This window comes from Dreissena polymorpha, chromosome 3, assembly GCF_020536995.1.
Source record: "Dreissena polymorpha isolate Duluth1 chromosome 3, UMN_Dpol_1.0, whole genome shotgun sequence".
Taxonomy (NCBI): domain Eukaryota; kingdom Metazoa; phylum Mollusca; class Bivalvia; order Myida; family Dreissenidae; genus Dreissena; species Dreissena polymorpha.
Genome location: NC_068357.1, coordinates 108,317,288 through 108,333,018, shown reverse-complemented (window position 1 = coordinate 108,333,018; position 15,731 = coordinate 108,317,288). Strand labels below are relative to the sequence as shown.

Sequence of the window (15,731 nt, the reverse complement as noted above, 5' to 3'; positions counted from 1 at the left end):
GTGTGTCTTCTTTATAATTATATAGGTACATGATCCTCAAACAGGTTATTTTTACAAAACTTTCTGCATCAAAATGTTGTTTCCACTAACCCATAGGTGAAAAAAACACTACTTGATACTACTTATTTATAGACTTATTCACCAATCTATTCTCAGATTTCTCAAATCCTGAGTGTATGTAGTCATAACCCGTACATTTTTAAAGCTTCATAAATTCTCAAAATCAAAGAATAATTCGTAAAATATTTCGTAAAATAAAGTTAAACTGTGAAAAATCAGTTTCATCGCTAGATGTGGTATGGTAACATAGTGTTTCAGAGATATAAAATGCTTGTTTCTATTTTATGTGTCACAAAATATTGCTGTATGAAACACTGATTTTCTACGAGTTAACTTTATTTTAGGAAATATTCGTTGATCTTTATGTAACGTGTCTACCGTTCCTTCGGGATATATATTATGGCTTTTCCTCGGGCTTTCCTTAGCCGTGTGATTTGATAAACAAATAATATAATTTGCCTCTATACAAGCCGGTTCCGTATGCCCTGTGCGACTTGGATTGCTTTGATCACTTGGGATGACTTGGGTCGACTCGGGTTGACTTGGGTTTGACTTGGGTTGACTTGGGTCGACTTGAGTTGACTTGGGTCGACTCTGGTTATCTTGGGTTGACTTGGGTCGACTTCGGTCGACTCGAGTTGTCTTGGGTGACTTGGGTCACCTCGGGTGTCTTGGGTGACTTGGGTCACCTCGGGTGTCTTACACCTATAGCAACGAGTCTGCAGTGTCTCCCCTCTGCATTACGCAAGGAAGACAATCAATGTCCCCCCTCTGCGCTATGCAAGGAAGACAATCGGTCAGTGTTGTACAAGCGACAATCAGTAGCTTGACAGACTCAGGCTGACCTACGAGACCAGAAACGTGCACTGTCTTATATCACCAATGAAAACCTGTGACCCGGACAAAGGTATGAGTCTCTATTGAAGCTACCCAGCAAGCTATGGTGTATTGCGCAAAGTTGCTTGGGTCACTTCTACTCAAAAGGCATCCAAAGTCCCAGATAATTTCAATGGTATAAGGTCTCTAATGCAACATATTTAACGTTGTGTACTGTTCGACGATCGAATGTACTCAAAGAATAATGAACCTAAAGGATAAAATACCGGCCAAAATCGTCACACTACCCACGCCTCCGATTTAAGCGTCCCGCTTACAATACTCTGTCTAAGTGTTAAACAAATACGTCAACGACATCTTTTATTGACGAACAAAATACTACTCCCGGTAGTCATGTTAAAAGCAAATGTTATGACAAAACATGATATCTAATGCTAAATGAATGACTAGTATCCTGATGGGATGAGAAAAACAAACATGAGTGTGACCTGATGAAACAATGAACAAGAAACAGTAATAATAAACTATACAGCTAACTCTAGCAGTTCTAAATGTGTCTCAGTCATTTGGCAGTATGCATCATGGTTATGTGGATATAGAATCCCATCGCGTCATGGCATGTTTCACCACAGACATTACATTTCATAGGATGGTCGACACAATGGCAACCCTTGTGTACGAACATCATGGCCTGGTTGCCGAAGGTGATATCGCACACATCGCATTTGTTTACCCTAGGTTCGTCTGTCTGGGTCTGTACGTTACAGCCAACCACCGTGGGGACCTGTCTTCTCATCGAACTATTGTCTGGAGCGGCAGTTTCAAGTGGGCGATAACAGCTGACCTCGTTTCCTATCCAGGAGCTGCATGCCTGCTTTACGGCCAGATGCGGCTTCTTAGGAGCCATAACTGGTTCTGGCGCTGTCCGTTTCCTGATTATTCTTCCTACGTTAAAATCTATGCAAGGTTCTTCCTCTACACCAACTTCGGGGTCGCTATCCCAACTGCTGTCGCTACCCACCGTGTCGTCCCCGAGTGTTTTGGGTGTGGACGTCGATGTCGATGTATTTGCAGCAATTTCCAATTCCCTTTCAATACCAGTGATCTCGGATTCAAGTTTTAGTCTAGCATTTTCTAGCTTGACATGCTCAAGTTCGGCTCTTATCCTATCCAAGTCGCTTTGTTCTTGATGTGAAGCCATCGTGAGGCTGAGTCGGGATGCTTTAAAGGTCGTCCCAATATATCCCACCGCTGCCACCAATTTTTGTAACGTGTCTACCGTTCCTTCGGGATATATATATATATAATGGCTTTTCCTCGGGCTTTCCTTAGCCGTGTGATTTGATAAACAAATAATATAATTTGCCTCTATACAAGCCGGTTCCGTATGCCCTGTGCGACTTGGATTGCTTTGATCACTTGGGTTGACTTGGGTCGACTTGGGTTGACTTGGGTCGACTTGGGTTTACTTAGGTTGACTTGAGTCGACTTGGGTCGTCTTGGGTTGACTTGGGTCAACGTGGGATGACTTGAGTCAACTTGGGTTGACTTGGGTCGTCTTGGACTTATACCAAAGAGTCTGCAGTGTCTCCCCTCTGCGTTACGCAAGGAAGACAATCAATGTCCCCCCTCTGCGTTATGCAAGGAAGACAATCGGTCAATGTTGTACAAGCGACAATCAGTAGCTTGACAGACTCAGGCTGACCTACGAGACCAGAAACGTGCACTGTCTTATATCACCAATGAAAACCTGTGACCCGGACAAAGGTATGAGTCTCTATTGAAGCTACCCAGCAAGCTATGGTGTATTGCGCAAAGTTGCTTGGGTCACTTCTACTCAAAAGGCATCCAAAGTCCCAGATAATTTCAATGGTATAAGGTCTCTAATGCAACATACCGTAAATTTGCAGCCATAAGTCGACCTAAAAACGATGCCAAAATTGACTTAAAAAGTCAACTCGACTTATGGATGAGGTACTAAATAAAAAAAATAAAAAAACATATTTCTGTACCTTTTTTTTAAAAGTAATAAATCTCTGAAGCGGAGGAATGATGACTGTTTACGGGAAGGCCGACTCGTCTTTTACTTATATGTCCGCCGATAACAAAATATTCATGTTTACATTGGTTTTTAATTCATTAATCTTCGTAATAAGTCCAAATAAAAACATGTAAAAATAACTTCGAAAATATTAAACATTTGTGACATACGGTAAAGTGGTGAAAATTATACATAGCAATTTGTCTATTGATACATCGCCCGCTGTCTGCTAAGAACAATAGTAAATCGACGGCTGACACTTGTACCCATTTAAAGTTAATCCGTGTAAATACAAACTGTCAACAGTTGCAGGTGTCTTTATGCCACCAATTATCGCTTCTCGGCCTTTGACTAAGATCAAAGTGTAAAGTATAGTGTTGGCATCCTTTCGATCATTTGTCTATATTGCGTCACGCCTAAAATAGTTATCCGTTAATGATATGCACAACGGTTCTGCTACAAACTACTTCTGACCAATCAAAAATAATTACTTGATCGTTGGATACGCCTTTAACCAATCGCTATTGTTCAACTTCACATGGTATATTTTTTGATTGGATGAAGGTGTGGTTTCGTTGATTTATTCACAACTGTCCCACAATTTATGCATAATCGTTTCGTAAATAAATAGATCTTATCTGATTAAAGATTTCATTCATTGAATGATTATAATAATATAACGCACTCACCCTGAATTATTAAAAAGTGTAAGTGGACATATCAAAAACACAATTACTTTGGATCATCTGCTTAGTATTATCAGATAAGACGTTTTTCCAGAATGCAAAAATTATTCCTCGGGTATCTCGTGATTTACGAATATGTATATAACAGTCGAATAGCGAGCGATGCGAGTGTTGGTAAATTCACGTGTTTCACGCATAATGGCGAAAGCGTTGTTGATTATTTGAGAGCAAGTTACAATTATTTTTACCATATAATGAATTTCTGCGTTCAAGATTTTACCGTTTTTTCACATCAATAGCACTAACATTTGAATACAAAAATATCTGCTCATAATATAAACACTGAAAGTTATTACGTTAAATGGGATACTAATTTTGATTTGTGAAATATATATTAAGTTCGAAATAATCAATGATATGTTATTATGATTTTGAACAATAAAATATATTTTTCGTTATAATAAATCATTGAAACGTTGAATGTTTCGTTTTAAATATATTCTTATTATTAATATCCCAAAAAATGTCAACTGCCGGTACAGAAGCCCTCAGAACCATGACTAAAACGTCACTTAAACATGTCCGAGATAAAGGAAATTTACCCCCCGACTTATGGCAGAGTCAAGGCAAAAAACCAAGTTTTTCTAGCCACATTATACCCCTCGACTTATGGCCGAGGTAGACTTATGGCCGCGAATGTACGGTATTTAACGTTGTGAACTGTTCGACGATCGAACGCAGACTGCCCGCTCCCCGTGTGTATTTCAGAGTTTATTTACAGGTCCTACTGGCCTCTTTACGAGGTCATAGTAGCCCGACCTGCCCCTGTGACCTTTCAGGGGAGAAAGATTAATTTAGAGCCAAAGTAGGTCAAATTTACCCCGGCTTCCCGGGTTTTCGCCAAAGAAATAATTTAGATCCAAATAGACCAGTGCAAGGTGGCCAATGAGACCTTAATGTGCACTGGTAGTTAGACAATCTCAAAAGACAAATTCATGTCTGAACGCAGCACCGCTGCAGCACACAGCTCCGCCTTTATGGCCCACTTGTTGTCATCAGCCGTCGTCTTCATCCCCGAGACTGTTTCCCCAGCGCGTTGAGCGCACTAGGTACCGCCGCCCCGGGGTCCCTCTTTAAAGCCACCCCCTCGATGTTCTTGGGTTCCCCCCCGCGCAGAAGCACAAGACCCAGGTCCGTCCCGTATGTCCCCCACACTGGTGGTCTTGCTGTCCCGCCGTCCCCGGCCCTCTTCAGACGGGACCTCTGGCAGGTCCGGACCGGCGAACTCTCGACGATAAACAGCGGGTGACAAGTCCGCTGCATCTTGGAGAAGACAGCAATCCCAGCAGTGTGGAAGACATCCGGCTCGAGGGTGACGGACTCTGCTGAATTAGCAGAGCCTTCCGCAGAAGTTCCCCTCTATAAGGAAATATGTACAGGTGAGAGAATCTTCTGCGGGCGACTCTCGTCTCGGTCGCGACGCGCACGCTCCAGCAGCTGACCGAGCTGCCCGCTCCCCGTGTGTGTTTCAGAGTTTATTTACAGGTCCTACTGGCCTCTTCACGAGGTTACGGTAGCCCGACCTGCCCCTGTGACCTCTCAGGAGAAAAAATTATTTTTAGAGTCAAAGTAGGTCAAATTTACCCCGGTTTCCCGGGTATTCGCCAAATACTTTAATTTGTAAAAGAGTTTGTTGCACGTTGGCCAATGAGACCTTAATGTGCTAGCTACCTAAAGGTGGTGTTGAGAAGCGGATCCCGCCAAGTGTCCCGCACATTACTTATTGTACAAGAAACTCAACGCGATCCACTATAAGAGCAGCGCTTTATATACTGATATATATACCACGTGACCCGCTTGCTAAAGACATCACCCTACTGTTTCATGTAAACACAACACTACCGTTTCAAACAGTAATTGTATTATACTACTACTATATCCTGCAAAAACATATTGTGCATGTTTGTAACCGACTTGTATTATTAAATAATTAAATTATGTACATGAAAATACAATGATCAATCTTAAATGCACATACTATGTGCGTGGAACTTACCGCAAAGTTAACGATTTGCCAACGGGAAACGTACTTTCGTTTTTATGTAAACAATATGAATGTACTCAAAGAATAATGAACCTAAAGGATAAAATACCGGCCAAAATTGTCACATTTAGTATTTATGTGACCTTAACATTCTGGGAGAAAACATTCAAATCAATCCACAAGATAAGTCGTCCACAAGATTTCATTTATTTTGCCCCAAAATAACATTTAAATGCTTAGCACTGTGGATACAAAATGAAATGTGTGTAGTGTAAATAGCTGTGCAATTTACACACAAGGCAATGTTTTCTTCAATCAGTGAAAACTTAAAACCAGCAATATTATTCAGTGGCAATAAAACTGAAAATATCTAAACACAGCAGTTTGAATGGCCAGTTCAAAGAGACATGGCTTTGCCTTTTTGAGATATTTATCCGCCTTTCTAGAGAGATGGATCTGCTTTTCAGTGGAGATTGATCCACCTTCAAGGATTTGCAATAAATTAAATCGATATGGTACCAAGGTACAATGCATAACTGGTCAATCACTCTTAACTACTACCATAATTGTTCACAAATAAATTAATTTATTGGTGAAAGAATACAATAATTTACTGTAATTATGGTTTGTCTTCCCGATTAATGTTTTCAACAACTCAGGATACTACCCTTATGCTTAGATTCCATATGATCAGAACTCCAAATGAACAGGTCTTACCGCAGAAACAAACACTTAGCCAGATATAATTTATTAAATACATCCTTTTTTTACCAACAAAAACTTTGAAATAATGTTACTCCCACAATTCCCAATAGTTGATTACGTTAACAAGAAAGACTTACATGTACTGAGTTTTGTGAACAGGTTTACTACAAACACATGACTGTGTACAGGTAGGGCCTAAGTGATGAGAGCGATGCATAGTTAATAGTGATTGAAAAACACCCATTTCAAAATGAGAACTATCTAGATGCCTGTCAAGCCCATGGTAAAATGGGCCGTGCTCTGTGAAAAGTAATGCATGTGAGTAAAATGTCCCAGATTAGCCTGTGGAGTCCACACAGGCTAATCAGGGACATTTTTCGTCTAAACTGGATTTATTGCTAAGAAGATTCTTTCAACCAAAATTTCATAAAAGCATAATGTGTTGTCCCTGATAAGCCTGTGCAGACTGCACAGGCTTATCTGAAACGACAATTTACGCACAGGCATTAAACCCCCTTTTCACAGAGCAAGGGCCAAATGCTTTTGATTATTTAACAAGCTAAACCATACACATGCTTTATCTTTAGCCATTAGTTTGATCTTGACCTTTCCCAAAGATGTGACATCTTTACATGGTGAATATATTAGGTAAATTATTTTCAAATTGCGTTATGAACGATGAAGTTTCAGTCTGGCAAAGCTGTTATATGGCAGATTCAACCTTTGACCTTTATGTGTGACCTTGAATTTTGAGGTACAGAGACGGCTTCACACATGACATGCAATCTCAACATGGTGAACATTTTTGGTAAATTACTAAAAAATTGCACGATCAATAATGAAGTTACAGTCTGGTCGCGTTGCATGATTGATCACAATTACAGTCCAGTTAAGGCTTCTAATACGGCATCATGGATAACAATGTTACAGTCGGGGAAAGCTTTTAAAATTGCATGATGGATCAAAATGTAACAGTTTGTGGAAGCTTTTCAAATTGAATGATGAATCACAATGTTACAGTCCAGAGAAGCTTTTAAAATTGCATGATGGATCACAATGTTTGAGTCCAATGAAGCTTTTAAAATTGCATGATGGATCACAATGTTTGAGTCCGATAAAGATTTTAAAATTGCATGATGGATCACAGTGTTACTGTCCAGGGATGCTTTTAAAATTGCATAATGGATCACATTGTTACAGTCAGAGGAAGCTTTAACAAGGGCTGTTTGTAAAACATGCATGCCCCCCATATGGGCTGTCCGTTGTACTGGCAGCCATTGTGTGAATACGACTTTTGTCACTGACCTTGACCTTTGACCTAGTGACCTGAAAATCAATAGGGGTCATCTGCAAGTCATGATCAATGTACCTATGAAGTGTCATGATCCTAGGCAAAAGCGTTCTTGAGTTATCATCCAAAAATCATTTTACTATTTCGGGTCACCGTGACCTTGACCTTTGACCTTGTGACCTCAAAATCAATAGGGGTCATCTGCGAGTCATGATCAATCTACCTATGAGGTTTCATGATCCTAGGCATATGCGTTCTTGAGTTTATCATCCGAAAATCATTTTACTATTTCGGGTCACCGTGACCTTGACCTTTGACCTAGTGACCTGAAAATCAATAGGGGTCATCTGCGAGTCATGATCAATCTACCTATAGTTTCATGATCCTAGGCATATGCGTTCTTGAATTATCATGCGAAAATCATTTTACTATTTCGGGTCACCGTGACCTTGACCTTTGACCTAGTGACCTCAAAATAAATAGGGGTCATCTGCGAGTCATGATCAATCTACCCATGAAGTTTCATGATCCTAGGCGTATGCGTTCTTGAGTTATCATCCGGAAACCATTTTACTATTCGGGTCACCGTGACCTTGACCTTTGACCTAGTGACCTCAAAATCAATAGGGGTCATTTGCGAGTCATGATCAATCTACCCATGAAGTTTCATGATCCTAGGCATATGCGTTCTTGAGTTATCATCCGAAAATCATTTTACTATTTCGGGTCACCGTGACCTTGACCTTTGACCTAGTGACCTGAAAATCAATAGGGGTCATCTGCGATTCATGATCAATCTACCTATAGTTTCATGATCCTAGGCATATGCGTTCTTGAATTATCATGCGAAAATCATTTTACTATTTTGGGTCACCGTGACCTTGACCTTTGACCTAGTGACCTCAAAATCAATAGGGGTCATCTGCGAGTCATGATCAATGTACCTATGAAGTTTCATGATCCTAGGCCCAAGCGTTCTTGAGTTATCGTCTGACAACCATCTGGTGGACGGACGTACTGACCTACCGACATGAGCAAAGCAATATACCCCCTCTTCTTCGAACGGGGGCATAAAAATTGCATGATGGACTCCAATATTACACTCCAGGGAATCTTAAAATTGCATGATGAATCACAATAGTACAGTCCAGGGGATCTTATAATATAATTGTATGATTGATCAAAATGTTACAGTCCAGGGAAGAATTTAAAATTGCATGGTGGATTACAAGGTTACAGTCTGGGGATGCTTTTAAAATTGCATGATGGATCACATGGTTACAGTCAGGGGAAGCTTTTACAATTTTATGAAGGATCCCAATGTTACAGCCAGTGGAAGCTTTTAAAATTGCATGATGGATCACAATGTTACAGTCAGGGGAAGCTTTTAAAATTGAATGATGGATCACAATGTTACAGTCAAGAGAAGCTTTTAAAATTGCATGATGAATAACAATGTTACAGTCCAGGGCAGCATTTAAAATTGCATGATGGATCACAATGTTAGTCTGGGAAACTTTTAAAATTGCATTCTTGATGGATCACAATGTTACAGTCTGGGGAAGCATTTAAAATTGCATGATGGATCACAATGTTACAGTCTGGGGAAGCATTTAAAATTGCATGATGAATAACAATGTTACAGTCTGGGGAAACTTTTAAAATTGCATTCTTGATGGATCACACAATGTTACAGTCCGGGGAAGCATTTAAAATTGCATGATGGATCATAATGTTACAGTCTTGAGATGCTTTTAAAATTGCATGATGGTTCACAATGTTACAGTCCGGGAAAGCTGTTTCATGGCTGAATTTGACCATTAACCTCTTTATGTATGGAGCTGGGTGTTACATGTGACTTGTTGTTTCACTTTGCTGACCATTGCGAATAATTGATTATACAATTGCACAATGAATGACAAAGTTCCAGTCCAGACAAGTTGGGAAACTCTTACACTTATAATATACTTAAACAGTATGTCGGCTATAATATGGAGCTTTCTGCAAGTGGGCTGGACAAAAATAACTAAAATAGTATAAATTTCAAAAATTCTTATTTATCAAAATAAAAATACAGCACCACAAACAGAAAATAAATGCAGATCAATGTTAAAAAGTTAGAACAGAATGCAAAAATACTGAAAAAGTTGACCTTATGTTTTAATTTTCTTGTGAATCACTGTTTAAGTAAATAGAGAAGTTCAATAATTTCAAAGAAAATCACAAAAATTAACACCAAAGAGTTAATATACGGTAATGTCCCTGTTTGCTATGTTACACAAGATTAAAGACTTCACAACTTATAAGTAAGCTAATCTTCCCAAAGACTGATTTATACACATTAACTGATTTTTATATTTTGTAATTTGATAAGTTACAACACTGACCACAGACGATGTGCAGATCCATGAGATACACATGCATGCCAAAAACAGAGTTGCTTTTTTAAATATGGCAAAAGTTATGGCAAATGTTAAAGGGACTGTCAACCACGAATGACGAAAAAAGAAAAGTTATATAATACCTTCATTTTTTACAATTATTAGTTTATATTGATTAAAATATCACGACTGGTATAAATGTATAACTAACATTACTTGAAAAAAGTTTTCATATTTTCAGTATATTCGGTAATAAATTTAACTGGGTATGTCTACCAGGTAACTACCAGTTAACTATAAATAACGCAAGTAGATTGATCATCATCGTCACGTGGTAAACACTGGAATGCAAATTGTGCATGCGTAGTGAATTTTTTATATTTTATATATAAAATGATCAATCTACTTGCGTTATTTAAAGTGTGTATATTGTTATGTCATCTATTTTCGCGATGTATTTTCGATTTCACATCGCAAAATTTTATTACCGAATATACTGAAAATACTAACTGTTTTCAAGTAATGTAATATACCAGTCGTGATACTTTAATCAATATAAACTAATAATTGTAAAAAAATACAGTATTTTAGAACTTTTCTTTTTTCGTCATTCGTGGTTGACAGTCCTTTTAAAGTTGGTGCAAACAAACAAACAAAGCAACACACCAACAGACAGGGCAAATACAAAATGTCCCCCACTATAGTGGTGGGGGACATAAAAACATCTGAAACAAACAATTTACATTATACAATATATACACTTCACTGTTCACATGTGAAATCATTCAGGTAAATGAGCTCCTGATAAAATCAACAAGTTGCAAAATGGAAAATACAACTAACAATAGGGCCTAAAAGGCCAAAAGTCGCTCACCAGAGATTCAAAGGAACTGATCTGTTCTGTGCAGCCCAAGATGTCATTAGAAAAAATATTCTAACCAACTTTCATGACTTGTGAACACCCTGGCAGCCACGTTTTCCAACAGACCAGAACCATTTTCATACACATCCAAGATATCATTTAAACAAATAATCTGAAAAAGTTTCATGAAGATTCATGAAGCCATATAAGGAAAAATGCCCCGCCCCCTGGTGGCCATGTTTTTTAAGCAACTGGAACCATTTTCGAACTTGTAAGAGATATCATTGGGACAAATCTTCTGACCAAGTTTCATGATGATCGGACAATAAATGTGGCTTCTAGAGTGTTAACAAGTTTTTACTATAGCTATATAAGGAACAAGAGCTGTCAGAGGACAGCGCGTTCGACTATTCGAGTGCTTGACAGTGTAACATAAGCCATCATGGGAATATTGTTCATATTCAATAATTTATTAGTTGATCTTTCAAAAATAAAAAAAGGAAAAAAAAAAAATTTGGGGGGGGGATGGGGGTAGGGGGGGATTGAGAGGGGGTATAATGTGGGGCGTGGTCATTTATTAGACAATCTTTCAAAAATAAATAAATGAAAAAAAAGGGGGGGTTGGGGTAGTGAGAGGGGGTATAATGTGGGGTGTGGTAATTTATTAGATGATGTTTAAAAAAAAATTGAGGGGGGGGAGGTTGGGGGGGATTCAAGATAGGGGCTTGGGGTATTGTTTGGGTGGAATCCATTGTAGTATTCAGGTAAGTGTTGTTTTGTCAAAGTAATAATAAAATGCGATCATAAATAAAGAAGTTATGGCAATTTAAGCAAAATGTTCAATTTTCTAAGTGTAAAAGGGGCCATAATTATGTAAAAATGCTTGATACAGTGGTCTGCTCTTGTCTATAGGTTGGGGTCATGTTGGTAAACAAGTATGCAACATATAAAAGCAATATGTCAAAGGATATAGGAAATATTTGGGGTAGTACGCAAACTTTAACATAGATTTATCAATAATATGCATATTCTAAGCATAAAAGGGGCAATAATTATACCAAAATGCTTGATAGCGTTGTCTGCTCTTGTTTATAGGTTGGGGTGATGTTGGTAAACAAGTATGCAAAATATGAAAGCAATATGTCAAGGGACAATGAAAATAAATGAGGTAGTACGAAAACTTTAACATTTGCTGCATATTCTAAGTGAAAAAGGGGCCATAATTATGACAAAATGCTTGATAGAGTTGTCTGCACTTGTTTAGAGGTTGGGGTCATGTTTGTAAACAAGTATACAAAATATGAAAGCAATATGTCAAGGGACAATGAAAATAATTGGGGTAGTACGAAAACTTTAACATTTGCACGCTAACGGAAACAGAAACGCCGACGCCGGGGTGAGTAGGATAGCTCCACTATATATATTTCATATATAATAGTCGAGCTAAAAATGCCACGACCATTTATTTCCACCAACCGGAACCATTTTCGAACTCGTCCAAGATATCATCAGGACAAATTGTCTGGCCAAGTTTCATGATGATTGGACAATAAATGTGGCCTCAAGAGTGTTAATAAGGTTTAACTAAAGCAATATACATACATGTAGGTATATCCATATTTGGAAAAATGCCCGCCCCCTGGTGGCCATGTTTTTAAAGCAACCGAAACCAGTTTTGAACTCATCCAAGATATCATTGGGACAAATCTTTTGACCAAGTTTCATGAAGATCGGAAAATAAATGTGGCCTCTAGTGTTAACAAGGTTTTACTAAAGCTATATAAGGAAAAATGCCCCGCCCCCTGGTGGCCATGTTTTTCAACCAACCAGCATCATTTTTGAACTCATCCAAGATATTATTGGGATGAATCTTCTGACCAAGTTTCATCATGATCCGACAATAAATGAGGCCTCTAGAGTGTTAACATGATTTTACTATAAATCATTTTCAAACTCATCCAAGATATCATTGGAAAAAGTATTCTGACCAAGTTTCATGAAGATTGGAAAATAAATGTGGCCTCTAGAGTGTTAACAAGGTTTTACTATAGCCATTTAATGAAAAATGCCCCGACCCCTGGCGGCCATGTTTTTCAACCAACCGGCATCATTTTTTAACTCGTCCAAGATCTTATTGGGATGAATCTTCTGACCAGGTTTCATGAAGATCGGACAATAAATGTGGCCTCTAGAGTGTTAACAAGATTTTACTATAACCATATACAGCCATATAAGCAAAAATGCCCCTCCCCTTGGCAGCCATGTTTTTCAAGCAAACATAACCATTTTCGAACTCATCCAAGATATCATTGAGACCAATCTTCTGACCAAATTTCATTAAGATTGGACAATAAATGTGGCCTCAAGAGTGTTAACAAGACAAATGTTGACGCCACACGATGGACGACGCACAATGGACGAAAGGCGATCACAAAAGCTCACCTTGAGCACGTTGTGCTCATGTCAGGTGAGCTAAAAATGGATTGTATTTTTTAGAACAGAATAGAACAAATATTTTTTTCACTTAAGCATTTTACAATTCATACATGCGTGAACAAAAAAGTATTAAAGATAACAAGACTATTGCCAAGCAATATAGTCCCCTACCGGCTCCACCATTGTCAGAAATTCCACCGTTGTCAGAATTGTTGTTGTTGCCATAGCAACCAGAATTTTTGACATAGAAACAAAATGAACTGATTATGCATAATGTCCATATTGCCATCTATCCATGTTTTAAGTTTCATGAAAAAATATTAAGAACGTTAAAAGTTATCGCAGGATCCAGAAAACCACCATTTTCAGCAGTATTTCTAGTCTATTTGTTGCTATAGCAACCAGAATTTTTGACGTAGTAACAAAATGAAATGACGTGCATAATGTCCATATTGCCATCTATCCATGTTTCAAGTTTCATGAAAAAATATTAAGAACTTTTAAAGTTGTCGCAGGATCCAGAAAAGTGTGACTGACTGACAGACTGAATGACTGACTGACAGACTGACTGACTGACAGACTGACTGACAGACGGAGCGCAAACCATAAGTCCCCTCCGGTGAAACCGGTAGGGGACAATAAGAAATTATGTGTGAGAGTGTTGTGTGTTTAAATACACACTGAATTTAGTATTTACACTAAGTATTAACAACAAGAGGGCCTGAAAGGCCCAACGTCGCTCACCTGAGATATCAAGATATTATTGGGACAAATCTTCTGACCAAGTTTCATGAAGATTGGAAAATAAATGTGGCCTCTAGAGTGTTAACAGGTTTTACTATAGCCATATAAGGAAAAATGCCCCGCCCCCTGGCAGCCATGTTTTTCAACCAACCGGCATCATTTTTGAACTCGTCCAAGATATTATCGGGATGAATCTTCCGAACAAGTTTCATGAAGATCGGACAGTATGTGTGCCCTCTAGAGTGTTAACAAGGTTTTACTAAAGCCACATAAGGAAAAATGCCCCGCCCCTTGGAAGCCATGTTTTTCAAGCAAACATAATTATTTTTAAACTAATCCAAGATATCATTGAGACCAATCTTCTGACCAAATTTCATGAAGACTGGACAATAAATGTGGCTTCTAGAGTGTTAACAAGGTTTTACTATAGCCATATATAGCCATATAAGGAAAAATGCCCCGCCCCCTGGTGGCCATGTTTTTAAAGCAACCAAAACCATTTTCGAACTCATCCAAGATATCATTAGGACAAATCTTCAGACCAAGTTTCATGATGATCGGAAAATAAATGTGACCTCTAGAGTGTTTACAAGGTTTTACTATAGCCATATAAGGAAAAATGCCCCACCCCCGTGGTGGCCATGTTTTTCAACCAACCGGCATCATTTTTGAAATCATCCAAGATATTATTGGGATGAATCTTCTGATCAAGTTTCATGAAGATTGGACAATAAATGTGGCCTCTAGAGTGTTAACAAGGTTTTACTAAAGCCATATAAGGAAAAATGCCCCGCCCCTTGGCAACCATGTTTTTCAAGCAAAGGTTACCATTTCTGAACTCATCTAAGATATCATTGGGGCAAATCTTCTGAGCAAGTTTCATGAAGATCGGAAAATAAATGTGGCCTCTAGAGTGTTAACAAGGTTTTACTAAAGCCATATAAGGAAAAATGCCCCGCCCCCTGGCGGCCATGTTTTTAAACCAACCAGCATCATTTTCAAACTCATCCAAGATATTATTGGGATGAATCTTCTGACCAGTTTCATGAAAATCAGACAATAAATGTGGCCTCTAGAGTGTTAACAAGATTTTACTATAGCCATATATAGCCATATAAGGAAAAATGCTCCGCCCCTTGGCAGCCATGTTTTTCAAGCAAACGTTTCCATTCAAGATATCATTGAGACCAATCTTCTGACAAAATTTCATGAAGATTGGACAATAAATGTGCCCTCTAGAGAGTTAACAAGGCAAATGTTGACGCCAAGCAACGCACAACGGACAAAAGGTGAACGCAAAAGCTCACCATGAGCACGTTAAGCTCAGGTGAGCTAAAAAAACAGTGTAAATAGGCAAATAAATCACATTAATTTCATAATAAACTGTACATGTTAACAGAAATCAGCGTTAACAGACAAAGACACAGAACATTCTTTTAATATTGAACGGTAAATTAATTACAATAATAGAAGTTGAGTTAAAGAAAAATGCAATTATTTGTTTGGATACCTTTGTTATAACTAAATGAGAGTTTCTTGGTCTTATTGAATAGTGTTTAGATATGTATTTGGATCTTTCTTCTAAATAAAATAGACATTTAAGTATAAAGTGATATTCGTATTCTAAATTGTCTTCTAAAGACT

At 38.4% G+C, this 15,731-nt stretch overlaps 1 long non-coding RNA gene across 1 annotated transcript; it reads right to left on the bottom strand.

Annotated features, from left to right (window-relative positions):
• Positions 1–5,856: 5,856 nt before the first annotated feature.
• Positions 5,857–15,731, bottom strand: LOC127870939 (uncharacterized). The gene is made up of 2 exons (XR_008045012.1): positions 8,321–15,731; positions 5,857–7,887 (listed from the first exon to the last, which is right to left on the bottom strand). It is a non-coding gene; the product is annotated as an uncharacterized LOC127870939 (long non-coding RNA).